Source organism: Schistocerca gregaria, unplaced genomic scaffold (genome assembly GCF_023897955.1).
Source record: "Schistocerca gregaria isolate iqSchGreg1 unplaced genomic scaffold, iqSchGreg1.2 ptg000885l, whole genome shotgun sequence".
NCBI classification, from domain to species: Eukaryota; Metazoa; Arthropoda; class Insecta; order Orthoptera; family Acrididae; genus Schistocerca; species Schistocerca gregaria.
In genome coordinates this window covers 23,867-47,779 of record NW_026062246.1, presented here as the reverse complement: position 1 = coordinate 47,779, position 23,913 = coordinate 23,867, and the positions used below count along the sequence as shown (strand labels likewise).

At 51.9% G+C, this 23,913-nt stretch overlaps 50 non-coding genes across 50 annotated transcripts; 10 read left to right on the top strand and 40 right to left on the bottom strand.

The window, feature by feature from the left end:
* Positions 1-167: 167 nt before the first annotated feature.
* Trnai-aau (transfer RNA isoleucine (anticodon AAU)) lies at positions 168-241 on the bottom strand. The gene has a single exon. It is a non-coding gene; the product is annotated as a tRNA-Ile (tRNA).
* A 257-nt stretch (positions 242-498) lies between these two features.
* On the bottom strand, positions 499-570 carry Trnae-uuc (transfer RNA glutamic acid (anticodon UUC)). Its single transcript has one exon. It is a non-coding gene; the product is annotated as a tRNA-Glu (tRNA).
* A 456-nt stretch (positions 571-1,026) lies between these two features.
* Trnam-cau (transfer RNA methionine (anticodon CAU)) lies at positions 1,027-1,099 on the bottom strand. The gene has a single exon. It is a non-coding gene; the product is annotated as a tRNA-Met (tRNA).
* Positions 1,100-1,392: 293 nt separating this feature from the next.
* Positions 1,393-1,463, bottom strand: Trnag-gcc (transfer RNA glycine (anticodon GCC)). Its single transcript has one exon. It is a non-coding gene; the product is annotated as a tRNA-Gly (tRNA).
* A 331-nt stretch (positions 1,464-1,794) lies between these two features.
* Positions 1,795-1,866, top strand: Trnag-ucc (transfer RNA glycine (anticodon UCC)). Its single transcript has one exon. It is a non-coding gene; the product is annotated as a tRNA-Gly (tRNA).
* A 732-nt stretch (positions 1,867-2,598) lies between these two features.
* Trnai-aau (transfer RNA isoleucine (anticodon AAU)) lies at positions 2,599-2,672 on the bottom strand. Its single transcript has one exon. It is a non-coding gene; the product is annotated as a tRNA-Ile (tRNA).
* Positions 2,673-2,929: 257 nt separating this feature from the next.
* On the bottom strand, positions 2,930-3,001 carry Trnae-uuc (transfer RNA glutamic acid (anticodon UUC)). The gene has a single exon. It is a non-coding gene; the product is annotated as a tRNA-Glu (tRNA).
* Positions 3,002-3,457: 456 nt separating this feature from the next.
* Trnam-cau (transfer RNA methionine (anticodon CAU)) lies at positions 3,458-3,530 on the bottom strand. Its single transcript has one exon. It is a non-coding gene; the product is annotated as a tRNA-Met (tRNA).
* Positions 3,531-3,823: 293 nt separating this feature from the next.
* On the bottom strand, positions 3,824-3,894 carry Trnag-gcc (transfer RNA glycine (anticodon GCC)). The gene has a single exon. It is a non-coding gene; the product is annotated as a tRNA-Gly (tRNA).
* A 331-nt stretch (positions 3,895-4,225) lies between these two features.
* Trnag-ucc (transfer RNA glycine (anticodon UCC)) lies at positions 4,226-4,297 on the top strand. The gene has a single exon. It is a non-coding gene; the product is annotated as a tRNA-Gly (tRNA).
* A 741-nt stretch (positions 4,298-5,038) lies between these two features.
* Positions 5,039-5,112, bottom strand: Trnai-aau (transfer RNA isoleucine (anticodon AAU)). The gene has a single exon. It is a non-coding gene; the product is annotated as a tRNA-Ile (tRNA).
* A 257-nt stretch (positions 5,113-5,369) lies between these two features.
* Positions 5,370-5,441, bottom strand: Trnae-uuc (transfer RNA glutamic acid (anticodon UUC)). Its single transcript has one exon. It is a non-coding gene; the product is annotated as a tRNA-Glu (tRNA).
* Positions 5,442-5,897: 456 nt separating this feature from the next.
* Trnam-cau (transfer RNA methionine (anticodon CAU)) lies at positions 5,898-5,970 on the bottom strand. Its single transcript has one exon. It is a non-coding gene; the product is annotated as a tRNA-Met (tRNA).
* Positions 5,971-6,263: 293 nt separating this feature from the next.
* On the bottom strand, positions 6,264-6,334 carry Trnag-gcc (transfer RNA glycine (anticodon GCC)). The gene has a single exon. It is a non-coding gene; the product is annotated as a tRNA-Gly (tRNA).
* Positions 6,335-6,665: 331 nt separating this feature from the next.
* Trnag-ucc (transfer RNA glycine (anticodon UCC)) lies at positions 6,666-6,737 on the top strand. Its single transcript has one exon. It is a non-coding gene; the product is annotated as a tRNA-Gly (tRNA).
* A 741-nt stretch (positions 6,738-7,478) lies between these two features.
* Positions 7,479-7,552, bottom strand: Trnai-aau (transfer RNA isoleucine (anticodon AAU)). The gene has a single exon. It is a non-coding gene; the product is annotated as a tRNA-Ile (tRNA).
* Positions 7,553-7,809: 257 nt separating this feature from the next.
* On the bottom strand, positions 7,810-7,881 carry Trnae-uuc (transfer RNA glutamic acid (anticodon UUC)). Its single transcript has one exon. It is a non-coding gene; the product is annotated as a tRNA-Glu (tRNA).
* A 456-nt stretch (positions 7,882-8,337) lies between these two features.
* Trnam-cau (transfer RNA methionine (anticodon CAU)) lies at positions 8,338-8,410 on the bottom strand. The gene has a single exon. It is a non-coding gene; the product is annotated as a tRNA-Met (tRNA).
* Positions 8,411-8,703: 293 nt separating this feature from the next.
* Trnag-gcc (transfer RNA glycine (anticodon GCC)) lies at positions 8,704-8,774 on the bottom strand. Its single transcript has one exon. It is a non-coding gene; the product is annotated as a tRNA-Gly (tRNA).
* Positions 8,775-9,105: 331 nt separating this feature from the next.
* Trnag-ucc (transfer RNA glycine (anticodon UCC)) lies at positions 9,106-9,177 on the top strand. The gene has a single exon. It is a non-coding gene; the product is annotated as a tRNA-Gly (tRNA).
* Positions 9,178-9,918: 741 nt separating this feature from the next.
* Positions 9,919-9,992, bottom strand: Trnai-aau (transfer RNA isoleucine (anticodon AAU)). Its single transcript has one exon. It is a non-coding gene; the product is annotated as a tRNA-Ile (tRNA).
* Positions 9,993-10,249: 257 nt separating this feature from the next.
* Trnae-uuc (transfer RNA glutamic acid (anticodon UUC)) lies at positions 10,250-10,321 on the bottom strand. Its single transcript has one exon. It is a non-coding gene; the product is annotated as a tRNA-Glu (tRNA).
* A 456-nt stretch (positions 10,322-10,777) lies between these two features.
* On the bottom strand, positions 10,778-10,850 carry Trnam-cau (transfer RNA methionine (anticodon CAU)). The gene has a single exon. It is a non-coding gene; the product is annotated as a tRNA-Met (tRNA).
* Positions 10,851-11,143: 293 nt separating this feature from the next.
* Positions 11,144-11,214, bottom strand: Trnag-gcc (transfer RNA glycine (anticodon GCC)). Its single transcript has one exon. It is a non-coding gene; the product is annotated as a tRNA-Gly (tRNA).
* Positions 11,215-11,545: 331 nt separating this feature from the next.
* Positions 11,546-11,617, top strand: Trnag-ucc (transfer RNA glycine (anticodon UCC)). Its single transcript has one exon. It is a non-coding gene; the product is annotated as a tRNA-Gly (tRNA).
* Positions 11,618-12,358: 741 nt separating this feature from the next.
* Positions 12,359-12,432, bottom strand: Trnai-aau (transfer RNA isoleucine (anticodon AAU)). The gene has a single exon. It is a non-coding gene; the product is annotated as a tRNA-Ile (tRNA).
* A 257-nt stretch (positions 12,433-12,689) lies between these two features.
* Trnae-uuc (transfer RNA glutamic acid (anticodon UUC)) lies at positions 12,690-12,761 on the bottom strand. Its single transcript has one exon. It is a non-coding gene; the product is annotated as a tRNA-Glu (tRNA).
* A 456-nt stretch (positions 12,762-13,217) lies between these two features.
* On the bottom strand, positions 13,218-13,290 carry Trnam-cau (transfer RNA methionine (anticodon CAU)). The gene has a single exon. It is a non-coding gene; the product is annotated as a tRNA-Met (tRNA).
* Positions 13,291-13,583: 293 nt separating this feature from the next.
* On the bottom strand, positions 13,584-13,654 carry Trnag-gcc (transfer RNA glycine (anticodon GCC)). Its single transcript has one exon. It is a non-coding gene; the product is annotated as a tRNA-Gly (tRNA).
* Positions 13,655-13,985: 331 nt separating this feature from the next.
* Trnag-ucc (transfer RNA glycine (anticodon UCC)) lies at positions 13,986-14,057 on the top strand. The gene has a single exon. It is a non-coding gene; the product is annotated as a tRNA-Gly (tRNA).
* Positions 14,058-14,798: 741 nt separating this feature from the next.
* Trnai-aau (transfer RNA isoleucine (anticodon AAU)) lies at positions 14,799-14,872 on the bottom strand. The gene has a single exon. It is a non-coding gene; the product is annotated as a tRNA-Ile (tRNA).
* Positions 14,873-15,129: 257 nt separating this feature from the next.
* On the bottom strand, positions 15,130-15,201 carry Trnae-uuc (transfer RNA glutamic acid (anticodon UUC)). The gene has a single exon. It is a non-coding gene; the product is annotated as a tRNA-Glu (tRNA).
* A 456-nt stretch (positions 15,202-15,657) lies between these two features.
* On the bottom strand, positions 15,658-15,730 carry Trnam-cau (transfer RNA methionine (anticodon CAU)). Its single transcript has one exon. It is a non-coding gene; the product is annotated as a tRNA-Met (tRNA).
* Positions 15,731-16,023: 293 nt separating this feature from the next.
* Positions 16,024-16,094, bottom strand: Trnag-gcc (transfer RNA glycine (anticodon GCC)). The gene has a single exon. It is a non-coding gene; the product is annotated as a tRNA-Gly (tRNA).
* Positions 16,095-16,425: 331 nt separating this feature from the next.
* Positions 16,426-16,497, top strand: Trnag-ucc (transfer RNA glycine (anticodon UCC)). The gene has a single exon. It is a non-coding gene; the product is annotated as a tRNA-Gly (tRNA).
* A 741-nt stretch (positions 16,498-17,238) lies between these two features.
* On the bottom strand, positions 17,239-17,312 carry Trnai-aau (transfer RNA isoleucine (anticodon AAU)). The gene has a single exon. It is a non-coding gene; the product is annotated as a tRNA-Ile (tRNA).
* Positions 17,313-17,569: 257 nt separating this feature from the next.
* Positions 17,570-17,641, bottom strand: Trnae-uuc (transfer RNA glutamic acid (anticodon UUC)). The gene has a single exon. It is a non-coding gene; the product is annotated as a tRNA-Glu (tRNA).
* A 456-nt stretch (positions 17,642-18,097) lies between these two features.
* Trnam-cau (transfer RNA methionine (anticodon CAU)) lies at positions 18,098-18,170 on the bottom strand. The gene has a single exon. It is a non-coding gene; the product is annotated as a tRNA-Met (tRNA).
* Positions 18,171-18,463: 293 nt separating this feature from the next.
* On the bottom strand, positions 18,464-18,534 carry Trnag-gcc (transfer RNA glycine (anticodon GCC)). The gene has a single exon. It is a non-coding gene; the product is annotated as a tRNA-Gly (tRNA).
* A 331-nt stretch (positions 18,535-18,865) lies between these two features.
* Trnag-ucc (transfer RNA glycine (anticodon UCC)) lies at positions 18,866-18,937 on the top strand. The gene has a single exon. It is a non-coding gene; the product is annotated as a tRNA-Gly (tRNA).
* Positions 18,938-19,678: 741 nt separating this feature from the next.
* Trnai-aau (transfer RNA isoleucine (anticodon AAU)) lies at positions 19,679-19,752 on the bottom strand. The gene has a single exon. It is a non-coding gene; the product is annotated as a tRNA-Ile (tRNA).
* Positions 19,753-20,009: 257 nt separating this feature from the next.
* On the bottom strand, positions 20,010-20,081 carry Trnae-uuc (transfer RNA glutamic acid (anticodon UUC)). Its single transcript has one exon. It is a non-coding gene; the product is annotated as a tRNA-Glu (tRNA).
* Positions 20,082-20,537: 456 nt separating this feature from the next.
* On the bottom strand, positions 20,538-20,610 carry Trnam-cau (transfer RNA methionine (anticodon CAU)). The gene has a single exon. It is a non-coding gene; the product is annotated as a tRNA-Met (tRNA).
* Positions 20,611-20,903: 293 nt separating this feature from the next.
* Positions 20,904-20,974, bottom strand: Trnag-gcc (transfer RNA glycine (anticodon GCC)). Its single transcript has one exon. It is a non-coding gene; the product is annotated as a tRNA-Gly (tRNA).
* Positions 20,975-21,305: 331 nt separating this feature from the next.
* Positions 21,306-21,377, top strand: Trnag-ucc (transfer RNA glycine (anticodon UCC)). The gene has a single exon. It is a non-coding gene; the product is annotated as a tRNA-Gly (tRNA).
* Positions 21,378-22,118: 741 nt separating this feature from the next.
* On the bottom strand, positions 22,119-22,192 carry Trnai-aau (transfer RNA isoleucine (anticodon AAU)). The gene has a single exon. It is a non-coding gene; the product is annotated as a tRNA-Ile (tRNA).
* Positions 22,193-22,449: 257 nt separating this feature from the next.
* On the bottom strand, positions 22,450-22,521 carry Trnae-uuc (transfer RNA glutamic acid (anticodon UUC)). The gene has a single exon. It is a non-coding gene; the product is annotated as a tRNA-Glu (tRNA).
* A 456-nt stretch (positions 22,522-22,977) lies between these two features.
* Trnam-cau (transfer RNA methionine (anticodon CAU)) lies at positions 22,978-23,050 on the bottom strand. Its single transcript has one exon. It is a non-coding gene; the product is annotated as a tRNA-Met (tRNA).
* A 293-nt stretch (positions 23,051-23,343) lies between these two features.
* Positions 23,344-23,414, bottom strand: Trnag-gcc (transfer RNA glycine (anticodon GCC)). Its single transcript has one exon. It is a non-coding gene; the product is annotated as a tRNA-Gly (tRNA).
* Positions 23,415-23,745: 331 nt separating this feature from the next.
* Positions 23,746-23,817, top strand: Trnag-ucc (transfer RNA glycine (anticodon UCC)). Its single transcript has one exon. It is a non-coding gene; the product is annotated as a tRNA-Gly (tRNA).
* Positions 23,818-23,913: the final 96 nt, after the last annotated feature.

Sequence of the window (23,913 nt, the reverse complement as noted above, 5' to 3'; positions counted from 1 at the left end):
GACGACAAACTGTGTGTTCAGCGTGCTGTGACCTGTGAAGTGTTTTAGCGCGTCCCGACAAGTCGCTTTCGGGTCCCCTATCAGCTCCCACACAATGTGACGATTTCTTTGTCACCATACTTGCCCGGGGAAATCGGCGTTGCCTTTTTGAAGTAGTAAAATCGAAGTGGCCCGTGGGGGGATCGAACCCACGACCTTCGCGTTATTAGCACGACGCTCTAACCAACTGAGCTAACGGGCCTCGGTGCACTCTGTCTTCCAGCGCTTAGAGGGAGTGGCTCTGCGTATTTACAGGTAACATTTCTATGGTAGCAGTCCAACAGTGGACCAGGGTCTCTTCTCCCTTTATTCCGCTGCTCGTAGTAATTTCATTGCGTGCCCGTTTCTCTCGACTGTTTTCAGCTCACGCTTATGAACCAGTAGCTATAACGCGAGGAGGACGTGAAACAGCATTTCGCAGGGTCCAAACTTGTCGTGATTTGTTCCGAAAAAATTACATTCCGGTACCGGGAATCGAACCCGGGCCTCCTGGGTGAAAGCCAGGTATCCTAGCCACTAGACCACACCGGACGCGCACGCTTATTTTTGGGGTTTACACCCCCTCCACTGGCTTTCCGTGTCGCACTTTCCCTGTTTGCGAGCATCTTTTCGCTCTCCCATGCCGAGGCGCGCATGGCAAAAGTCACAGTCCGTTGCTTTTGGCCTCGTTGTTACAGGGGTAGGAGGAAAAGCAAAGCTGTGAGTAGTAATATTTATTTACTTATTTCGCAAGTAAAGACCTGCAGCCTGTCATTATATAGCAGGTCATACACTGTGTGACTTTACATGTTATATCATACGAAATTCAGTTTTATTACTAGTACATTTTTTCTTGAAAATTTCACAAAAGAACTGCAAGTAGTAATAACGGGAAGTAAGCATTTTCACGCTGAGTTGTTGAAGCCTTATGGATAACAAACTACAAGCTGTTTTGCTCCTTCGCAACCCCAGAGCCGTCAATTTAGCTGTGAACGGAAGTAAATTAAATGCCCCGAGTGAGGATCGAACTCACGACCTTAAGATTATGAGACTTACGCGCTGCCTACTGCGCTACCGAGGCACGTGATGGCCAAACCTTCTGGTATCTCGGCAAGTAGCAAATACTAGTGGTAGAGAGTCTGCACTTGCTGGCTCATTTTTTCTGTTACTACACGTGCATTCCCGGCGCTGCAGGCAACTTGCGATGATAGGCCGACGCCAGTATGCACAATAGCACGCAGGAGTCCAAACGAGAAGACGTGCGCGCTGCGTGTTTGGTTGTTTCCACACGGAATCCCGCGGTTCATTCTCGTGGCCCACGCACTTCGAGTGCGAAGGACACGCAGCTCCACTATCGGGGAAAAAACAAAATGATGCATCGGCCGGGAATCGAACCCGGGCCGCCCGCGTGGCAGGCGAGCATTCTACCACTGAACCACCGATGCTCAGCTAGTTTGCAGCTTCCTTGTGCTCTCCGCGGCAGACGTCTGAAGGGAAAGTGGGACTGCCGTCCAGCGCCGTGGCATCCTCTCGAGAGAATGCTACAAACGCTGAATCCTGCGCTGCACTGCTTAAAAATGACGCCCGAACGCGATCGTCTAAGTAGTGTTGCGGCGCACGCACGCGACGACTCTTGCCAAAGGACGCGAAATGTGCGTAGAGACGCTGTCTGGATGCGCTCGCCTACCCCGTAATGCGCCTGCTGCTGCGACCACCTTCAGCCGCCGCCGACAGGCGGGAAGCAGACACAGCGCGGCGTGCGCGGAAGAAAACCGTGCGGTGGTGGTGTAATGGTCAGCATAGTTGCCTTCCAAGCAGTTGATCCGGGTTCGATTCCCGGCCACCGCAGCCTGCGTTTTACTTCTGCGTATGAGTACTTTTGCCACGCGTCATTAAATTAATGTTTCTTTCCTCCTCTTACTGGCTGCAGGCCACCCTATATTGTGTGCGTCGATTCCGCTTGAGTCTCGACTTGTCTCGGCTGACGCGAGAGCTGACGCTCTCCAATCGGCCTATATCAGAAGGACAAGCACGCGAAACGACTGAGAGAGGTATGGCGAGGCGGGCACAACATTACTTATGCCTCAAGTAAAGACCTGCTGCCTGTTATCGTGCATTGTGTGATTTTACATGTTCTGTCAGACAAATTCAGTTTTATTACTAGCACATTTCTTTTTTTTCTTTGTTGAAAATTTTACAACACGCTCCTTCATTTCACTGTGGCCGCACGGCGCGACTTGGCATACCGAGAGGCAAAACGTGGCGCCAGTGCCCTAGACCGAATAGCGCTGCAGCTCCGAAACCGACGAGAAAAGAGAAATACGAATTGAAACTGTCGGCAGCGCCCTGTGTTCGCAGGCGGTCACCCGCCCAAGCACTGACAACGCCCAGCGTCGCGCAGTAGCGGTGATCGGACGACAAACTGTGTGTTCAGCGTGCTGTGACCTGTGAAGTGTTTTAGCGCGTCCCGACAAGTCGCTTTCGGGTCCCCTATCAGCTCCCACACAATGTGACGATTTCTTTGTCACCATACTTGCCCGGGGAAATCGGCGTTGCCTTTTTGAAGTAGTAAAATCGAAGTGGCCCGTGGGGGGATCGAACCCACGACCTTCGCGTTATTAGCACGACGCTCTAACCAACTGAGCTAACGGGCCTCGGTGCACTCTGTCTTCCAGCGCTTAGAGGGAGTGGCTCTGCGTATTTACAGGTAACATTTCTATGGTAGCAGTCCAACAGTGGACCAGGGTCTCTTCTCCCTTTATTCCGCTGCTCGTAGTAATTTCATTGCGTGCCCGTTTCTCTCGACTGTTTTCAGCTCACGCTTATGAACCAGTAGCTATAACGCGAGGAGGACGTGAAACAGCATTTCGCAGGGTCCAAACTTGTCGTGATTTGTTCCGAAAAAATTACATTCCGGTACCGGGAATCGAACCCGGGCCTCCTGGGTGAAAGCCAGGTATCCTAGCCACTAGACCACACCGGACGCGCACGCTTATTTTTGGGGTTTACACCCCCTCCACTGGCTTTCCGTGTCGCACTTTCCCTGTTTGCGAGCATCTTTTCGCTCTCCCATGCCGAGGCGCGCATGGCAAAAGTCACAGTCCGTTGCTTTTGGCCTCGTTGTTACAGGGGTAGGAGGAAAAGCAAAGCTGTGAGTAGTAATATTTATTTACTTATTTCGCAAGTAAAGACCTGCAGCCTGTCATTATATAGCAGGTCATACACTGTGTGACTTTACATGTTATATCATACGAAATTCAGTTTTATTACTAGTACATTTTTTCTTGAAAATTTCACAAAAGAACTGCAAGTAGTAATAACGGGAAGTAAGCATTTTCACGCTGAGTTGTTGAAGCCTTATGGATAACAAACTACAAGCTGTTTTGCTCCTTCGCAACCCCAGAGCCGTCAATTTAGCTGTGAACGGAAGTAAATTAAATGCCCCGAGTGAGGATCGAACTCACGACCTTAAGATTATGAGACTTACGCGCTGCCTACTGCGCTACCGAGGCACGTGATGGCCAAACCTTCTGGTATCTCGGCAAGTAGCAAATACTAGTGGTAGAGAGTCTGCACTTGCTGGCTCATTTTTTCTGTTACTACACGTGCATTCCCGGCGCTGCAGGCAACTTGCGATGATAGGCCGACGCCAGTATGCACAATAGCACGCAGGAGTCCAAACGAGAAGACGTGCGCGCTGCGTGTTTGGTTGTTTCCACACGGAATCCCGCGGTTCATTCTCGTGGCCCACGCACTTCGAGTGCGAAGGACACGCAGCTCCACTATCGGGGAAAAAACAAAATGATGCATCGGCCGGGAATCGAACCCGGGCCGCCCGCGTGGCAGGCGAGCATTCTACCACTGAACCACCGATGCTCAGCTAGTTTGCAGCTTCCTTGTGCTCTCCGCGGCAGACGTCTGAAGGGAAAGTGGGACTGCCGTCCAGCGCCGTGGCATCCTCTCGAGAGAATGCTACAAACGCTGAATCCTGCGCTGCACTGCTTAAAAATGACGCCCGAACGCGATCGTCTAAGTAGTGTTGCGGCGCACGCACGCGACGACTCTTGCCAAAGGACGCGAAATGTGCGTAGAGACGCTGTCTGGATGCGCTCGCCTACCCCGTAATGCGCCTGCTGCTGCGACCACCTTCAGCCGCCGCCGACAGGCGGGAAGCAGACACAGCGCGGCGTGCGCGGAAGAAAACCGTGCGGTGGTGGTGTAATGGTCAGCATAGTTGCCTTCCAAGCAGTTGATCCGGGTTCGATTCCCGGCCACCGCAGCCTGCGTTTTACTTCTGCGTATGAGTACTTTTGCCACGCGTCATTAAATTAATGTTTCTTTCCTCCTCTTACTGGCTGCAGGCCACCCTATATTGTGTGCGTCGATTCCGCTTGAGTCTCGACTTGTCTCGACTTTGCTCGGCTGACGCGAGAGCTGACGCTCTCCAATCGGCCTATATCAGAAGGACAAGCACGCGAAACGACTGAGAGAGGTATGGCGAGGCGGGCACAACATTACTTATGCCTCAAGTAAAGACCTGCTGCCTGTTATCGTGCATTGTGTGATTTTACATGTTCTGTCAGACAAATTCAGTTTTATTACTAGCACATTTCTTTTTTTCTTTGTTGAAAATTTTACAACACGCTCCTTCATTTCACTGTGGCCGCACGGCGCGACTTGGCATACCGAGAGGCAAAACGTGGCGCCAGTGCCCTAGACCGAATAGCGCTGCAGCTCCGAAACCGACGAGAAAAGAGAAATACGAATTGAAACTGTCGGCAGCGCCCTGTGTTCGCAGGCGGTCACCCGCCCAAGCACTGACAACGCCCAGCGTCGCGCAGTAGCGGTGATCGGACGACAAACTGTGTGTTCAGCGTGCTGTGACCTGTGAAGTGTTTTAGCGCGTCCCGACAAGTCGCTTTCGGGTCCCCTATCAGCTCCCACACAATGTGACGATTTCTTTGTCACCATACTTGCCCGGGGAAATCGGCGTTGCCTTTTTGAAGTAGTAAAATCGAAGTGGCCCGTGGGGGGATCGAACCCACGACCTTCGCGTTATTAGCACGACGCTCTAACCAACTGAGCTAACGGGCCTCGGTGCACTCTGTCTTCCAGCGCTTAGAGGGAGTGGCTCTGCGTATTTACAGGTAACATTTCTATGGTAGCAGTCCAACAGTGGACCAGGGTCTCTTCTCCCTTTATTCCGCTGCTCGTAGTAATTTCATTGCGTGCCCGTTTCTCTCGACTGTTTTCAGCTCACGCTTATGAACCAGTAGCTATAACGCGAGGAGGACGTGAAACAGCATTTCGCAGGGTCCAAACTTGTCGTGATTTGTTCCGAAAAAATTACATTCCGGTACCGGGAATCGAACCCGGGCCTCCTGGGTGAAAGCCAGGTATCCTAGCCACTAGACCACACCGGACGCGCACGCTTATTTTTGGGGTTTACACCCCCTCCACTGGCTTTCCGTGTCGCACTTTCCCTGTTTGCGAGCATCTTTTCGCTCTCCCATGCCGAGGCGCGCATGGCAAAAGTCACAGTCCGTTGCTTTTGGCCTCGTTGTTACAGGGGTAGGAGGAAAAGCAAAGCTGTGAGTAGTAATATTTATTTACTTATTTCGCAAGTAAAGACCTGCAGCCTGTCATTATATAGCAGGTCATACACTGTGTGACTTTACATGTTATATCATACGAAATTCAGTTTTATTACTAGTACATTTTTTCTTGAAAATTTCACAAAAGAACTGCAAGTAGTAATAACGGGAAGTAAGCATTTTCACGCTGAGTTGTTGAAGCCTTATGGATAACAAACTACAAGCTGTTTTGCTCCTTCGCAACCCCAGAGCCGTCAATTTAGCCGTGAACGGAAGTAAATTAAATGCCCCGGGTGAGGATCGAACTCACGACCTTAAGATTATGAGACTTACGCGCTGCCTACTGCGCTACCGAGGCACGTGATGGCCAAACCTTCTGGTATCTCGGCAAGTAGCAAATACTAGTGGTAGAGAGTCTGCACTTGCTGGCTCATTTTTTCTGTTACTACACGTGCATTCCCGGCGCTGCAGGCAACTTGCGATGATAGGCCGACGCCAGTATGCAAAATAGCACGCAGGAGTCCAAACGAGAAGACGTGCGCGCTGCGTGTTTGGTTGTTTCCACACGGAATCCCGCGGTTCATTCTCGTGGCCCACGCACTTCGAGTGCGAAGGACACGCAGCTCCACTATCGGGGAAAAAACAAAATGATGCATCGGCCGGGAATCGAACCCGGGCCGCCCGCGTGGCAGGCGAGCATTCTACCACTGAACCACCGATGCTCAGCTAGTTTGCAGCTTCCTTGTGCTCTCCGCGGCAGACGTCTGAAGGGAAAGTGGGACTGCCGTCCAGCGCCGTGGCATCCTCTCGAGAGAATGCTACAAACGCTGAATCCTGCGCTGCACTGCTTAAAAATGACGCCCGAACGCGATCGTCTAAGTAGTGTTGCGGCGCACGCACGCGACGACTCTTGCCAAAGGACGCGAAATGTGCGTAGAGACGCTGTCTGGATGCGCTCGCCTACCCCGTAATGCGCCTGCTGCTGCGACCACCTTCAGCCGCCGCCGACAGGCGGGAAGCAGACACAGCGCGGCGTGCGCGGAAGAAAACCGTGCGGTGGTGGTGTAATGGTCAGCATAGTTGCCTTCCAAGCAGTTGATCCGGGTTCGATTCCCGGCCACCGCAGCCTGCGTTTTACTTCTGCGTATGAGTACTTTTGCCACGCGTCATTAAATTAATGTTTCTTTCCTCCTCTTACTGGCTGCAGGCCACCCTATATTGTGTGCGTCGATTCCGCTTGAGTCTCGACTTGTCTCGACTTTGCTCGGCTGACGCGAGAGCTGACGCTCTCCAATCGGCCTATATCAGAAGGACAAGCACGCGAAACGACTGAGAGAGGTATGGCGAGGCGGGCACAACATTACTTATGCCTCAAGTAAAGACCTGCTGCCTGTTATCGTGCATTGTGTGATTTTACATGTTCTGTCAGACAAATTCAGTTTTATTACTAGCACATTTCTTTTTTTCTTTGTTGAAAATTTTACAACACGCTCCTTCATTTCACTGTGGCCGCACGGCGCGACTTGGCATACCGAGAGGCAAAACGTGGCGCCAGTGCCCTAGACCGAATAGCGCTGCAGCTCCGAAACCGACGAGAAAAGAGAAATACGAATTGAAACTGTCGGCAGCGCCCTGTGTTCGCAGGCGGTCACCCGCCCAAGCACTGACAACGCCCAGCGTCGCGCAGTAGCGGTGATCGGACGACAAACTGTGTGTTCAGCGTGCTGTGACCTGTGAAGTGTTTTAGCGCGTCCCGACAAGTCGCTTTCGGGTCCCCTATCAGCTCCCACACAATGTGACGATTTCTTTGTCACCATACTTGCCCGGGGAAATCGGCGTTGCCTTTTTGAAGTAGTAAAATCGAAGTGGCCCGTGGGGGGATCGAACCCACGACCTTCGCGTTATTAGCACGACGCTCTAACCAACTGAGCTAACGGGCCTCGGTGCACTCTGTCTTCCAGCGCTTAGAGGGAGTGGCTCTGCGTATTTACAGGTAACATTTCTATGGTAGCAGTCCAACAGTGGACCAGGGTCTCTTCTCCCTTTATTCCGCTGCTCGTAGTAATTTCATTGCGTGCCCGTTTCTCTCGACTGTTTTCAGCTCACGCTTATGAACCAGTAGCTATAACGCGAGGAGGACGTGAAACAGCATTTCGCAGGGTCCAAACTTGTCGTGATTTGTTCCGAAAAAATTACATTCCGGTACCGGGAATCGAACCCGGGCCTCCTGGGTGAAAGCCAGGTATCCTAGCCACTAGACCACACCGGACGCGCACGCTTATTTTTGGGGTTTACACCCCCTCCACTGGCTTTCCGTGTCGCACTTTCCCTGTTTGCGAGCATCTTTTCGCTCTCCCATGCCGAGGCGCGCATGGCAAAAGTCACAGTCCGTTGCTTTTGGCCTCGTTGTTACAGGGGTAGGAGGAAAAGCAAAGCTGTGAGTAGTAATATTTATTTACTTATTTCGCAAGTAAAGACCTGCAGCCTGTCATTATATAGCAGGTCATACACTGTGTGACTTTACATGTTATATCATACGAAATTCAGTTTTATTACTAGTACATTTTTTCTTGAAAATTTCACAAAAGAACTGCAAGTAGTAATAACGGGAAGTAAGCATTTTCACGCTGAGTTGTTGAAGCCTTATGGATAACAAACTACAAGCTGTTTTGCTCCTTCGCAACCCCAGAGCCGTCAATTTAGCTGTGAACGGAAGTAAATTAAATGCCCCGGGTGAGGATCGAACTCACGACCTTAAGATTATGAGACTTACGCGCTGCCTACTGCGCTACCGAGGCACGTGATGGCCAAACCTTCTGGTATCTCGGCAAGTAGCAAATACTAGTGGTAGAGAGTCTGCACTTGCTGGCTCATTTTTTCTGTTACTACACGTGCATTCCCGGCGCTGCAGGCAACTTGCGATGATAGGCCGACGCCAGTATGCACAATAGCACGCAGGAGTCCAAACGAGAAGACGTGCGCGCTGCGTGTTTGGTTGTTTCCACACGGAATCCCGCGGTTCATTCTCGTGGCCCACGCACTTCGAGTGCGAAGGACACGCAGCTCCACTATCGGGGAAAAAACAAAATGATGCATCGGCCGGGAATCGAACCCGGGCCGCCCGCGTGGCAGGCGAGCATTCTACCACTGAACCACCGATGCTCAGCTAGTTTGCAGCTTCCTTGTGCTCTCCGCGGCAGACGTCTGAAGGGAAAGTGGGACTGCCGTCCAGCGCCGTGGCATCCTCTCGAGAGAATGCTACAAACGCTGAATCCTGCGCTGCACTGCTTAAAAATGACGCCCGAACGCGATCGTCTAAGTAGTGTTGCGGCGCACGCACGCGACGACTCTTGCCAAAGGACGCGAAATGTGCGTAGAGACGCTGTCTGGATGCGCTCGCCTACCCCGTAATGCGCCTGCTGCTGCGACCACCTTCAGCCGCCGCCGACAGGCGGGAAGCAGACACAGCGCGGCGTGCGCGGAAGAAAACCGTGCGGTGGTGGTGTAATGGTCAGCATAGTTGCCTTCCAAGCAGTTGATCCGGGTTCGATTCCCGGCCACCGCAGCCTGCGTTTTACTTCTGCGTATGAGTACTTTTGCCACGCGTCATTAAATTAATGTTTCTTTCCTCCTCTTACTGGCTGCAGGCCACCCTATATTGTGTGCGTCGATTCCGCTTGAGTCTCGACTTGTCTCGACTTTGCTCGGCTGACGCGAGAGCTGACGCTCTCCAATCGGCCTATATCAGAAGGACAAGCACGCGAAACGACTGAGAGAGGTATGGCGAGGCGGGCACAACATTACTTATGCCTCAAGTAAAGACCTGCTGCCTGTTATCGTGCATTGTGTGATTTTACATGTTCTGTCAGACAAATTCAGTTTTATTACTAGCACATTTCTTTTTTTCTTTGTTGAAAATTTTACAACACGCTCCTTCATTTCACTGTGGCCGCACGGCGCGACTTGGCATACCGAGAGGCAAAACGTGGCGCCAGTGCCCTAGACCGAATAGCGCTGCAGCTCCGAAACCGACGAGAAAAGAGAAATACGAATTGAAACTGTCGGCAGCGCCCTGTGTTCGCAGGCGGTCACCCGCCCAAGCACTGACAACGCCCAGCGTCGCGCAGTAGCGGTGATCGGACGACAAACTGTGTGTTCAGCGTGCTGTGACCTGTGAAGTGTTTTAGCGCGTCCCGACAAGTCGCTTTCGGGTCCCCTATCAGCTCCCACACAATGTGACGATTTCTTTGTCACCATACTTGCCCGGGGAAATCGGCGTTGCCTTTTTGAAGTAGTAAAATCGAAGTGGCCCGTGGGGGGATCGAACCCACGACCTTCGCGTTATTAGCACGACGCTCTAACCAACTGAGCTAACGGGCCTCGGTGCACTCTGTCTTCCAGCGCTTAGAGGGAGTGGCTCTGCGTATTTACAGGTAACATTTCTATGGTAGCAGTCCAACAGTGGACCAGGGTCTCTTCTCCCTTTATTCCGCTGCTCGTAGTAATTTCATTGCGTGCCCGTTTCTCTCGACTGTTTTCAGCTCACGCTTATGAACCAGTAGCTATAACGCGAGGAGGACGTGAAACAGCATTTCGCAGGGTCCAAACTTGTCGTGATTTGTTCCGAAAAAATTACATTCCGGTACCGGGAATCGAACCCGGGCCTCCTGGGTGAAAGCCAGGTATCCTAGCCACTAGACCACACCGGACGCGCACGCTTATTTTTGGGGTTTACACCCCCTCCACTGGCTTTCCGTGTCGCACTTTCCCTGTTTGCGAGCATCTTTTCGCTCTCCCATGCCGAGGCGCGCATGGCAAAAGTCACAGTCCGTTGCTTTTGGCCTCGTTGTTACAGGGGTAGGAGGAAAAGCAAAGCTGTGAGTAGTAATATTTATTTACTTATTTCGCAAGTAAAGACCTGCAGCCTGTCATTATATAGCAGGTCATACACTGTGTGACTTTACATGTTATATCATACGAAATTCAGTTTTATTACTAGTACATTTTTTCTTGAAAATTTCACAAAAGAACTGCAAGTAGTAATAACGGGAAGTAAGCATTTTCACGCTGAGTTGTTGAAGCCTTATGGATAACAAACTACAAGCTGTTTTGCTCCTTCGCAACCCCAGAGCCGTCAATTTAGCTGTGAACGGAAGTAAATTAAATGCCCCGGGTGAGGATCGAACTCACGACCTTAAGATTATGAGACTTACGCGCTGCCTACTGCGCTACCGAGGCACGTGATGGCCAAACCTTCTGGTATCTCGGCAAGTAGCAAATACTAGTGGTAGAGAGTCTGCACTTGCTGGCTCATTTTTTCTGTTACTACACGTGCATTCCCGGCGCTGCAGGCAACTTGCGATGATAGGCCGACGCCAGTATGCACAATAGCACGCAGGAGTCCAAACGAGAAGACGTGCGCGCTGCGTGTTTGGTTGTTTCCACACGGAATCCCGCGGTTCATTCTCGTGGCCCACGCACTTCGAGTGCGAAGGACACGCAGCTCCACTATCGGGGAAAAAACAAAATGATGCATCGGCCGGGAATCGAACCCGGGCCGCCCGCGTGGCAGGCGAGCATTCTACCACTGAACCACCGATGCTCAGCTAGTTTGCAGCTTCCTTGTGCTCTCCGCGGCAGACGTCTGAAGGGAAAGTGGGACTGCCGTCCAGCGCCGTGGCATCCTCTCGAGAGAATGCTACAAACGCTGAATCCTGCGCTGCACTGCTTAAAAATGACGCCCGAACGCGATCGTCTAAGTAGTGTTGCGGCGCACGCACGCGACGACTCTTGCCAAAGGACGCGAAATGTGCGTAGAGACGCTGTCTGGATGCGCTCGCCTACCCCGTAATGCGCCTGCTGCTGCGACCACCTTCAGCCGCCGCCGACAGGCGGGAAGCAGACACAGCGCGGCGTGCGCGGAAGAAAACCGTGCGGTGGTGGTGTAATGGTCAGCATAGTTGCCTTCCAAGCAGTTGATCCGGGTTCGATTCCCGGCCACCGCAGCCTGCGTTTTACTTCTGCGTATGAGTACTTTTGCCACGCGTCATTAAATTAATGTTTCTTTCCTCCTCTTACTGGCTGCAGGCCACCCTATATTGTGTGCGTCGATTCCGCTTGAGTCTCGACTTGTCTCGACTTTGCTCGGCTGACGCGAGAGCTGACGCTCTCCAATCGGCCTATATCAGAAGGACAAGCACGCGAAACGACTGAGAGAGGTATGGCGAGGCGGGCACAACATTACTTATGCCTCAAGTAAAGACCTGCTGCCTGTTATCGTGCATTGTGTGATTTTACATGTTCTGTCAGACAAATTCAGTTTTATTACTAGCACATTTCTTTTTTTCTTTGTTGAAAATTTTACAACACGCTCCTTCATTTCACTGTGGCCGCACGGCGCGACTTGGCATACCGAGAGGCAAAACGTGGCGCCAGTGCCCTAGACCGAATAGCGCTGCAGCTCCGAAACCGACGAGAAAAGAGAAATACGAATTGAAACTGTCGGCAGCGCCCTGTGTTCGCAGGCGGTCACCCGCCCAAGCACTGACAACGCCCAGCGTCGCGCAGTAGCGGTGATCGGACGACAAACTGTGTGTTCAGCGTGCTGTGACCTGTGAAGTGTTTTAGCGCGTCCCGACAAGTCGCTTTCGGGTCCCCTATCAGCTCCCACACAATGTGACGATTTCTTTGTCACCATACTTGCCCGGGGAAATCGGCGTTGCCTTTTTGAAGTAGTAAAATCGAAGTGGCCCGTGGGGGGATCGAACCCACGACCTTCGCGTTATTAGCACGACGCTCTAACCAACTGAGCTAACGGGCCTCGGTGCACTCTGTCTTCCAGCGCTTAGAGGGAGTGGCTCTGCGTATTTACAGGTAACATTTCTATGGTAGCAGTCCAACAGTGGACCAGGGTCTCTTCTCCCTTTATTCCGCTGCTCGTAGTAATTTCATTGCGTGCCCGTTTCTCTCGACTGTTTTCAGCTCACGCTTATGAACCAGTAGCTATAACGCGAGGAGGACGTGAAACAGCATTTCGCAGGGTCCAAACTTGTCGTGATTTGTTCCGAAAAAATTACATTCCGGTACCGGGAATCGAACCCGGGCCTCCTGGGTGAAAGCCAGGTATCCTAGCCACTAGACCACACCGGACGCGCACGCTTATTTTTGGGGTTTACACCCCCTCCACTGGCTTTCCGTGTCGCACTTTCCCTGTTTGCGAGCATCTTTTCGCTCTCCCATGCCGAGGCGCGCATGGCAAAAGTCACAGTCCGTTGCTTTTGGCCTCGTTGTTACAGGGGTAGGAGGAAAAGCAAAGCTGTGAGTAGTAATATTTATTTACTTATTTCGCAAGTAAAGACCTGCAGCCTGTCATTATATAGCAGGTCATACACTGTGTGACTTTACATGTTATATCATACGAAATTCAGTTTTATTACTAGTACATTTTTTCTTGAAAATTTCACAAAAGAATTGCAAGTAGTAATAACGGGAAGTAAGCATTTTCACGCTGAGTTGTTGAAGCCTTATGGATAACAAACTACAAGCTGTTTTGCTCCTTCGCAACCCCAGAGCCGTCAATTTAGCTGTGAACGGAAGTAAATTAAATGCCCCGGGTGAGGATCGAACTCACGACCTTAAGATTATGAGACTTACGCGCTGCCTACTGCGCTACCGAGGCACGTGATGGCCAAACCTTCTGGTATCTCGGCAAGTAGCAAATACTAGTGGTAGAGAGTCTGCACTTGCTGGCTCATTTTTTCTGTTACTACACGTGCATTCCCGGCGCTGCAGGCAACTTGCGATGATAGGCCGACGCCAGTATGCAAAATAGCACGCAGGAGTCCAAACGAGAAGACGTGCGCGCTGCGTGTTTGGTTGTTTCCACACGGAATCCCGCGGTTCATTCTCGTGGCCCACGCACTTCGAGTGCGAAGGACACGCAGCTCCACTATCGGGGAAAAAACAAAATGATGCATCGGCCGGGAATCGAACCCGGGCCGCCCGCGTGGCAGGCGAGCATTCTACCACTGAACCACCGATGCTCAGCTAGTTTGCAGCTTCCTTGTGCTCTCCGCGGCAGACGTCTGAAGGGAAAGTGGGACTGCCGTCCAGCGCCGTGGCATCCTCTCGAGAGAATGCTACAAACGCTGAATCCTGCGCTGCACTGCTTAAAAATGACGCCCGAACGCGATCGTCTAAGTAGTGTTGCGGCGCACGCACGCGACGACTCTTGCCAAAGGACGCGAAATGTGCGTAGAGACGCTGTCTGGATGCGCTCGCCTACCCCGTAATGCGCCTGCTGCTGCGACCACCTTCAGCCGCCGCCGACAGGCGGGAAGCAGACACAGCGCGGCGTGCGCGGAAGAAAACCGTGCGGTGGTGGTGTAATGGTCAGCATAGTTGCCTTCCAAGCAGTTGATCCGGGTTCGATTCCCGGCCACCGCAGCCTGCGTTTTACTTCTGCGTATGAGTACTTTTGCCACGCGTCATTAAATTAATGTTTCTTTCCTCCTCTTACTGGCTGCAGGCCACCCTATATTGTGTGCGTCGATTCCGCTTGAGTCTCGACTTGTCTCGACTTTGCTCGGCTGACGCGAGAGCTGACGCTCTCCAATCGGCCTATATCAGAAGGACAAGCACGCGAAACGACTGAGAGAGGTATGGCGAGGCGGGCACAACATTACTTATGCCTCAAGTAAAGACCTGCTGCCTGTTATCGTGCATTGTGTGATTTTACATGTTCTGTCAGACAAATTCAGTTTTATTACTAGCACATTTCTTTTTTTCTTTGTTGAAAATTTTACAACACGCTCCTTCATTTCACTGTGGCCGCACGGCGCGACTTGGCATACCGAGAGGCAAAACGTGGCGCCAGTGCCCTAGACCGAATAGCGCTGCAGCTCCGAAACCGACGAGAAAAGAGAAATACGAATTGAAACTGTCGGCAGCGCCCTGTGTTCGCAGGCGGTCACCCGCCCAAGCACTGACAACGCCCAGCGTCGCGCAGTAGCGGTGATCGGACGACAAACTGTGTGTTCAGCGTGCTGTGACCTGTGAAGTGTTTTAGCGCGTCCCGACAAGTCGCTTTCGGGTCCCCTATCAGCTCCCACACAATGTGACGATTTCTTTGTCACCATACTTGCCCGGGGAAATCGGCGTTGCCTTTTTGAAGTAGTAAAATCGAAGTGGCCCGTGGGGGGATCGAACCCACGACCTTCGCGTTATTAGCACGACGCTCTAACCAACTGAGCTAACGGGCCTCGGTGCACTCTGTCTTCCAGCGCTTAGAGGGAGTGGCTCTGCGTATTTACAGGTAACATTTCTATGGTAGCAGTCCAACAGTGGACCAGGGTCTCTTCTCCCTTTATTCCGCTGCTCGTAGTAATTTCATTGCGTGCCCGTTTCTCTCGACTGTTTTCAGCTCACGCTTATGAACCAGTAGCTATAACGCGAGGAGGACGTGAAACAGCATTTCGCAGGGTCCAAACTTGTCGTGATTTGTTCCGAAAAAATTACATTCCGGTACCGGGAATCGAACCCGGGCCTCCTGGGTGAAAGCCAGGTATCCTAGCCACTAGACCACACCGGACGCGCACGCTTATTTTTGGGGTTTACACCCCCTCCACTGGCTTTCCGTGTCGCACTTTCCCTGTTTGCGAGCATCTTTTCGCTCTCCCATGCCGAGGCGCGCATGGCAAAAGTCACAGTCCGTTGCTTTTGGCCTCGTTGTTACAGGGGTAGGAGGAAAAGCAAAGCTGTGAGTAGTAATATTTATTTACTTATTTCGCAAGTAAAGACCTGCAGCCTGTCATTATATAGCAGGTCATACACTGTGTGACTTTACATGTTATATCATACGAAATTCAGTTTTATTACTAGTACATTTTTTCTTGAAAATTTCACAAAAGAACTGCAAGTAGTAATAACGGGAAGTAAGCATTTTCACGCTGAGTTGTTGAAGCCTTATGGATAACAAACTACAAGCTGTTTTGCTCCTTCGCAACCCCAGAGCCGTCAATTTAGCTGTGAACGGAAGTAAATTAAATGCCCCGGGTGAGGATCGAACTCACGACCTTAAGATTATGAGACTTACGCGCTGCCTACTGCGCTACCGAGGCACATGATGGCCAAACCTTCTGGTATCTCGGCAAGTAGCAAATACTAGTGGTAGAGAGTCTGCACTTGCTGGCTCATTTTTTCTGTTACTACACGTGCATTCCCGGCGCTGCAGGCAACTTGCGATGATAGGCCGACGCCAGTATGCAAAATAGCACGCAGGAGTCCAAACGAGAAGACGTGCGCGCTGCGTGTTTGGTTGTTTCCACACGGAATCCCGCGGTTCATTCTCGTGGCCCACGCACTTCGAGTGCGAAGGACACGCAGCTCCACTATCGGGGAAAAAACAAAATGATGCATCGGCCGGGAATCGAACCCGGGCCGCCCGCGTGGCAGGCGAGCATTCTACCACTGAACCACCGATGCTCAGCTAGTTTGCAGCTTCCTTGTGCTCTCCGCGGCAGACGTCTGAAGGGAAAGTGGGACTGCCGTCCAGCGCCGTGGCATCCTCTCGAGAGAATGCTACAAACGCTGAATCCTGCGCTGCACTGCTTAAAAATGACGCCCGAACGCGATCGTCTAAGTAGTGTTGCGGCGCACGCACGCGACGACTCTTGCCAAAGGACGCGAAATGTGCGTAGAGACGCTGTCTGGATGCGCTCGCCTACCCCGTAATGCGCCTGCTGCTGCGACCACCTTCAGCCGCCGCCGACAGGCGGGAAGCAGACACAGCGCGGCGTGCGCGGAAGAAAACCGTGCGGTGGTGGTGTAATGGTCAGCATAGTTGCCTTCCAAGCAGTTGATCCGGGTTCGATTCCCGGCCACCGCAGCCTGCGTTTTACTTCTGCGTATGAGTACTTTTGCCACGCGTCATTAAATTAATGTTTCTTTCCTCCTCTTACTGGCTGCAGGCCACCCTATATTGTGTGCGTCGATTCCGCTTGAGTCTCGACTTGTCTCGACTTTGCTCGGCTGACGCGAGAGCTGACGCTCTCCAATCGGCCTATATCAGAAGGACAAGCACGCGAAACGACTGAGAGAGGTATGGCGAGGCGGGCACAACATTACTTATGCCTCAAGTAAAGACCTGCTGCCTGTTATCGTGCATTGTGTGATTTTACATGTTCTGTCAGACAAATTCAGTTTTATTACTAGCACATTTCTTTTTTTCTTTGTTGAAAATTTTACAACACGCTCCTTCATTTCACTGTGGCCGCACGGCGCGACTTGGCATACCGAGAGGCAAAACGTGGCGCCAGTGCCCTAGACCGAATAGCGCTGCAGCTCCGAAACCGACGAGAAAAGAGAAATACGAATTGAAACTGTCGGCAGCGCCCTGTGTTCGCAGGCGGTCACCCGCCCAAGCACTGACAACGCCCAGCGTCGCGCAGTAGCGGTGATCGGACGACAAACTGTGTGTTCAGCGTGCTGTGACCTGTGAAGTGTTTTAGCGCGTCCCGACAAGTCGCTTTCGGGTCCCCTATCAGCTCCCACACAATGTGACGATTTCTTTGTCACCATACTTGCCCGGGGAAATCGGCGTTGCCTTTTTGAAGTAGTAAAATCGAAGTGGCCCGTGGGGGGATCGAACCCACGACCTTCGCGTTATTAGCACGACGCTCTAACCAACTGAGCTAACGGGCCTCGGTGCACTCTGTCTTCCAGCGCTTAGAGGGAGTGGCTCTGCGTATTTACAGGTAACATTTCTATGGTAGCAGTCCAACAGTGGACCAGGGTCTCTTCTCCCTTTATTCCGCTGCTCGTAGTAATTTCATTGCGTGCCCGTTTCTCTCGACTGTTTTCAGCTCACGCTTATGAACCAGTAGCTATAACGCGAGGAGGACGTGAAACAGCATTTCGCAGGGTCCAAACTTGTCGTGATTTGTTCCGAAAAAATTACATTCCGGTACCGGGAATCGAACCCGGGCCTCCTGGGTGAAAGCCAGGTATCCTAGCCACTAGACCACACCGGACGCGCACGCTTATTTTTGGGGTTTACACCCCCTCCACTGGCTTTCCGTGTCGCACTTTCCCTGTTTGCGAGCATCTTTTCGCTCTCCCATGCCGAGGCGCGCATGGCAAAAGTCACAGTCCGTTGCTTTTGGCCTCGTTGTTACAGGGGTAGGAGGAAAAGCAAAGCTGTGAGTAGTAATATTTATTTACTTATTTCGCAAGTAAAGACCTGCAGCCTGTCATTATATAGCAGGTCATACACTGTGTGACTTTACATGTTATATCATACGAAATTCAGTTTTATTACTAGTACATTTTTTCTTGAAAATTTCACAAAAGAACTGCAAGTAGTAATAACGGGAAGTAAGCATTTTCACGCTGAGTTGTTGAAGCCTTATGGATAACAAACTACAAGCTGTTTTGCTCCTTCGCAACCCCAGAGCCGTCAATTTAGCTGTGAACGGAAGTAAATTAAATGCCCCGGGTGAGGATCGAACTCACGACCTTAAGATTATGAGACTTACGCGCTGCCTACTGCGCTACCGAGGCACATGATGGCCAAACCTTCTGGTATCTCGGCAAGTAGCAAATACTAGTGGTAGAGAGTCTGCACTTGCTGGCTCATTTTTTCTGTTACTACACGTGCATTCCCGGCGCTGCAGGCAACTTGCGATGATAGGCCGACGCCAGTATGCACAATAGCACGCAGGAGTCCAAACGAGAAGACGTGCGCGCTGCGTGTTTGGTTGTTTCCACACGGAATCCCGCGGTTCATTCTCGTGGCCCACGCACTTCGAGTGCGAAGGACACGCAGCTCCACTATCGGGGAAAAAACAAAATGATGCATCGGCCGGGAATCGAACCCGGGCCGCCCGCGTGGCAGGCGAGCATTCTACCACTGAACCACCGATGCTCAGCTAGTTTGCAGCTTCCTTGTGCTCTCCGCGGCAGACGTCTGAAGGGAAAGTGGGACTGCCGTCCAGCGCCGTGGCATCCTCTCGAGAGAATGCTACAAACGCTGAATCCTGCGCTGCACTGCTTAAAAATGACGCCCGAACGCGATCGTCTAAGTAGTGTTGCGGCGCACGCACGCGACGACTCTTGCCAAAGGACGCGAAATGTGCGTAGAGACGCTGTCTGGATGCGCTCGCCTACCCCGTAATGCGCCTGCTGCTGCGACCACCTTCAGCCGCCGCCGACAGGCGGGAAGCAGACACAGCGCGGCGTGCGCGGAAGAAAACCGTGCGGTGGTGGTGTAATGGTCAGCATAGTTGCCTTCCAAGCAGTTGATCCGGGTTCGATTCCCGGCCACCGCAGCCTGCATTTTACTTCTGCGTATGAGTACTTTTGCCACGCGTCATTAAATTAATGTTTCTTTCCTCCTCTTACTGGCTGCAGGCCACCCTATATTGTGTGCGTCGATTCCGCTTGAGTCTCGACTTGTCTCGACTTTGCTCGGCTGACGCGAGAGCTGACGCTCTCCAATCGGCCTATATCAGAAGGACAAGCACGCGAAACGACTGAGAGAGGTATGGCGAGGCGGGCACAACATTACTTATGCCTCAAGTAAAGACCTGCTGCCTGTTATCGTGCATTGTGTGATTTTACATGTTCTGTCAGACAAATTCAGTTTTATTACTAGCACATTTCTTTTTTTCTTTGTTGAAAATTTTACAACACGCTCCTTCATTTCACTGTGGCCGCACGGCGCGACTTGGCATACCGAGAGGCAAAACGTGGCGCCAGTGCCCTAGACCGAATAGCGCTGCAGCTCCGAAACCGACGAGAAAAGAGAAATACGAATTGAAACTGTCGGCAGCGCCCTGTGTTCGCAGGCGGTCACCCGCCCAAGCACTGACAACGCCCAGCGTCGCGCAGTAGCGGTGATCGGACGACAAACTGTGTGTTCAGCGTGCTGTGACCTGTGAAGTGTTTTAGCGCGTCCCGACAAGTCGCTTTCGGGTCCCCTATCAGCTCCCACACAATGTGACGATTTCTTTGTCACCATACTTGCCCGGGGAAATCGGCGTTGCCTTTTTGAAGTAGTAAAATCGAAGTGGCCCGTGGGGGGATCGAACCCACGACCTTCGCGTTATTAGCACGACGCTCTAACCAACTGAGCTAACGGGCCTCGGTGCACTCTGTCTTCCAGCGCTTAGAGGGAGTGGCTCTGCGTATTTACAGGTAACATTTCTATGGTAGCAGTCCAACAGTGGACCAGGGTCTCTTCTCCCTTTATTCCGCTGCTCGTAGTAATTTCATTGCGTGCCCGTTTCTCTCGACTGTTTTCAGCTCACGCTTATGAACCAGTAGCTATAACGCGAGGAGGACGTGAAACAGCATTTCGCAGGGTCCAAACTTGTCGTGATTTGTTCCGAAAAAATTACATTCCGGTACCGGGAATCGAACCCGGGCCTCCTGGGTGAAAGCCAGGTATCCTAGCCACTAGACCACACCGGACGCGCACGCTTATTTTTGGGGTTTACACCCCCTCCACTGGCTTTCCGTGTCGCACTTTCCCTGTTTGCGAGCATCTTTTCGCTCTCCCATGCCGAGGCGCGCATGGCAAAAGTCACAGTCCGTTGCTTTTGGCCTCGTTGTTACAGGGGTAGGAGGAAAAGCAAAGCTGTGAGTAGTAATATTTATTTACTTATTTCGCAAGTAAAGACCTGCAGCCTGTCATTATATAGCAGGTCATACACTGTGTGACTTTACATGTTATATCATACGAAATTCAGTTTTATTACTAGTACATTTTTTCTTGAAAATTTCACAAAAGAACTGCAAGTAGTAATAACGGGAAGTAAGCATTTTCACGCTGAGTTGTTGAAGCCTTATGGATAACAAACTACAAGCTGTTTTGCTCCTTCGCAACCCCAGAGCCGTCAATTTAGCTGTGAACGGAAGTAAATTAAATGCCCCGGGTGAGGATCGAACTCACGACCTTAAGATTATGAGACTTACGCGCTGCCTACTGCGCTACCGAGGCACATGATGGCCAAACCTTCTGGTATCTCGGCAAGTAGCAAATACTAGTGGTAGAGAGTCTGCACTTGCTGGCTCATTTTTTCTGTTACTACACGTGCATTCCCGGCGCTGCAGGCAACTTGCGATGATAGGCCGACGCCAGTATGCACAATAGCACGCAGGAGTCCAAACGAGAAGACGTGCGCGCTGCGTGTTTGGTTGTTTCCACACGGAATCCCGCGGTTCATTCTCGTGGCCCACGCACTTCGAGTGCGAAGGACACGCAGCTCCACTATCGGGGAAAAAACAAAATGATGCATCGGCCGGGAATCGAACCCGGGCCGCCCGCGTGGCAGGCGAGCATTCTACCACTGAACCACCGATGCTCAGCTAGTTTGCAGCTTCCTTGTGCTCTCCGCGGCAGACGTCTGAAGGGAAAGTGGGACTGCCGTCCAGCGCCGTGGCATCCTCTCGAGAGAATGCTACAAACGCTGAATCCTGCGCTGCACTGCTTAAAAATGACGCCCGAACGCGATCGTCTAAGTAGTGTTGCGGCGCACGCACGCGACGACTCTTGCCAAAGGACGCGAAATGTGCGTAGAGACGCTGTCTGGATGCGCTCGCCTACCCCGTAATGCGCCTGCTGCTGCGACCACCTTCAGCCGCCGCCGACAGGCGGGAAGCAGACACAGCGCGGCGTGCGCGGAAGAAAACCGTGCGGTGGTGGTGTAATGGTCAGCATAGTTGCCTTCCAAGCAGTTGATCCGGGTTCGATTCCCGGCCACCGCAGCCTGCATTTTACTTCTGCGTATGAGTACTTTTGCCACGCGTCATTAAATTAATGTTTCTTTCCTCCTCTTACTGGCTGCAGGCCACCCTATATTGTGTGCGTCGATTCCGCTTGAGTCTCGACTTGTCTCGACTTTGCTCGGCTGACGCGAGAGCTGACGCTCTCCAATCGGCCTATATCAGAAGGACAAGCACGCGAAACGACTGAGAGAGGTATGGCGAGGCGGGCACAACATTACTTATGCCTCAAGTAAAGACCTGCTGCCTGTTATCGTGCATTGTGTGATTTTACATGTTCTGTCAGACAAATTCAGTTTTATTACTAGCACATTTCTTTTTTTCTTTGTTGAAAATTTTACAACACGCTCCTTCATTTCACTGTGGCCGCACGGCGCGACTTGGCATACCGAGAGGCAAAACGTGGCGCCAGTGCCCTAGACCGAATAGCGCTGCAGCTCCGAAACCGACGAGAAAAGAGAAATACGAATTGAAACTGTCGGCAGCGCCCTGTGTTCGCAGGCGGTCACCCGCCCAAGCACTGACAACGCCCAGCGTCGCGCAGTAGCGGTGATCGGACGACAAACTGTGTGTTCAGCGTGCTGTGACCTGTGAAGTGTTTTAGCGCGTCCCGACAAGTCGCTTTCGGGTCCCCTATCAGCTCCCACACAATGTGACGATTTCTTTGTCACCATACTTGCCCGGGGAAATCGGCGTTGCCTTTTTGAAGTAGTAAAATCGAAGTGGCCCGTGGGGGGATCGAACCCACGACCTTCGCGTTATTAGCACGACGCTCTAACCAACTGAGCTAACGGGCCTCGGTGCACTCTGTCTTCCAGCGCTTAGAGGGAGTGGCTCTGCGTATTTACAGGTAACATTTCTATGGTAGCAGTCCAACAGTGGACCAGGGTCTCTTCTCCCTTTATTCCGCTGCTCGTAGTAATTTCATTGCGTGCCCGTTTCTCTCGACTGTTTTCAGCTCACGCTTATGAACCAGTAGCTATAACGCGAGGAGGACGTGAAACAGCATTTCGCAGGGTCCAAACTTGTCGTGATTTGTTCCGAAAAAATTACATTCCGGTACCGGGAATCGAACCCGGGCCTCCTGGGTGAAAGCCAGGTATCCTAGCCACTAGACCACACCGGACGCGCACGCTTATTTTTGGGGTTTACACCCCCTCCACTGGCTTTCCGTGTCGCACTTTCCCTGTTTGCGAGCATCTTTTCGCTCTCCCATGCCGAGGCGCGCATGGCAAAAGTCACAGTCCGTTGCTTTTGGCCTCGTTGTTACAGGGGTAGGAGGAAAAGCAAAGCTGTGAGTAGTAATATTTATTTACTTATTTCGCAAGTAAAGACCTGCAGCCTGTCATTATATAGCAGGTCATACACTGTGTGACTTTACATGTTATATCATACGAAATTCAGTTTTATTACTAGTACATTTTTTCTTGAAAATTTCACAAAAGAACTGCAAGTAGTAATAACGGGAAGTAAGCATTTTCACGCTGAGTTGTTGAAGCCTTATGGATAACAAACTACAAGCTGTTTTGCTCCTTCGCAACCCCAGAGCCGTCAATTTAGCTGTGAACGGAAGTAAATTAAATGCCCCGGGTGAGGATCGAACTCACGACCTTAAGATTATGAGACTTACGCGCTGCCTACTGCGCTACCGAGGCACATGATGGCCAAACCTTCTGGTATCTCGGCAAGTAGCAAATACTAGTGGTAGAGAGTCTGCACTTGCTGGCTCATTTTTTCTGTTACTACACGTGCATTCCCGGCGCTGCAGGCAACTTGCGATGATAGGCCGACGCCAGTATGCACAATAGCACGCAGGAGTCCAAACGAGAAGACGTGCGCGCTGCGTGTTTGGTTGTTTCCACACGGAATCCCGCGGTTCATTCTCGTGGCCCACGCACTTCGAGTGCGAAGGACACGCAGCTCCACTATCGGGGAAAAAACAAAATGATGCATCGGCCGGGAATCGAACCCGGGCCGCCCGCGTGGCAGGCGAGCATTCTACCACTGAACCACCGATGCTCAGCTAGTTTGCAGCTTCCTTGTGCTCTCCGCGGCAGACGTCTGAAGGGAAAGTGGGACTGCCGTCCAGCGCCGTGGCATCCTCTCGAGAGAATGCTACAAACGCTGAATCCTGCGCTGCACTGCTTAAAAATGACGCCCGAACGCGATCGTCTAAGTAGTGTTGCGGCGCACGCACGCGACGACTCTTGCCAAAGGACGCGAAATGTGCGTAGAGACGCTGTCTGGATGCGCTCGCCTACCCCGTAATGCGCCTGCTGCTGCGACCACCTTCAGCCGCCGCCGACAGGCGGGAAGCAGACACAGCGCGGCGTGCGCGGAAGAAAACCGTGCGGTGGTGGTGTAATGGTCAGCATAGTTGCCTTCCAAGCAGTTGATCCGGGTTCGATTCCCGGCCACCGCAGCCTGCATTTTACTTCTGCGTATGAGTACTTTTGCCACGCGTCATTAAATTAATGTTTCTTTCCTCCTCTTACTGGCTGCAGGCCACCCTATATTG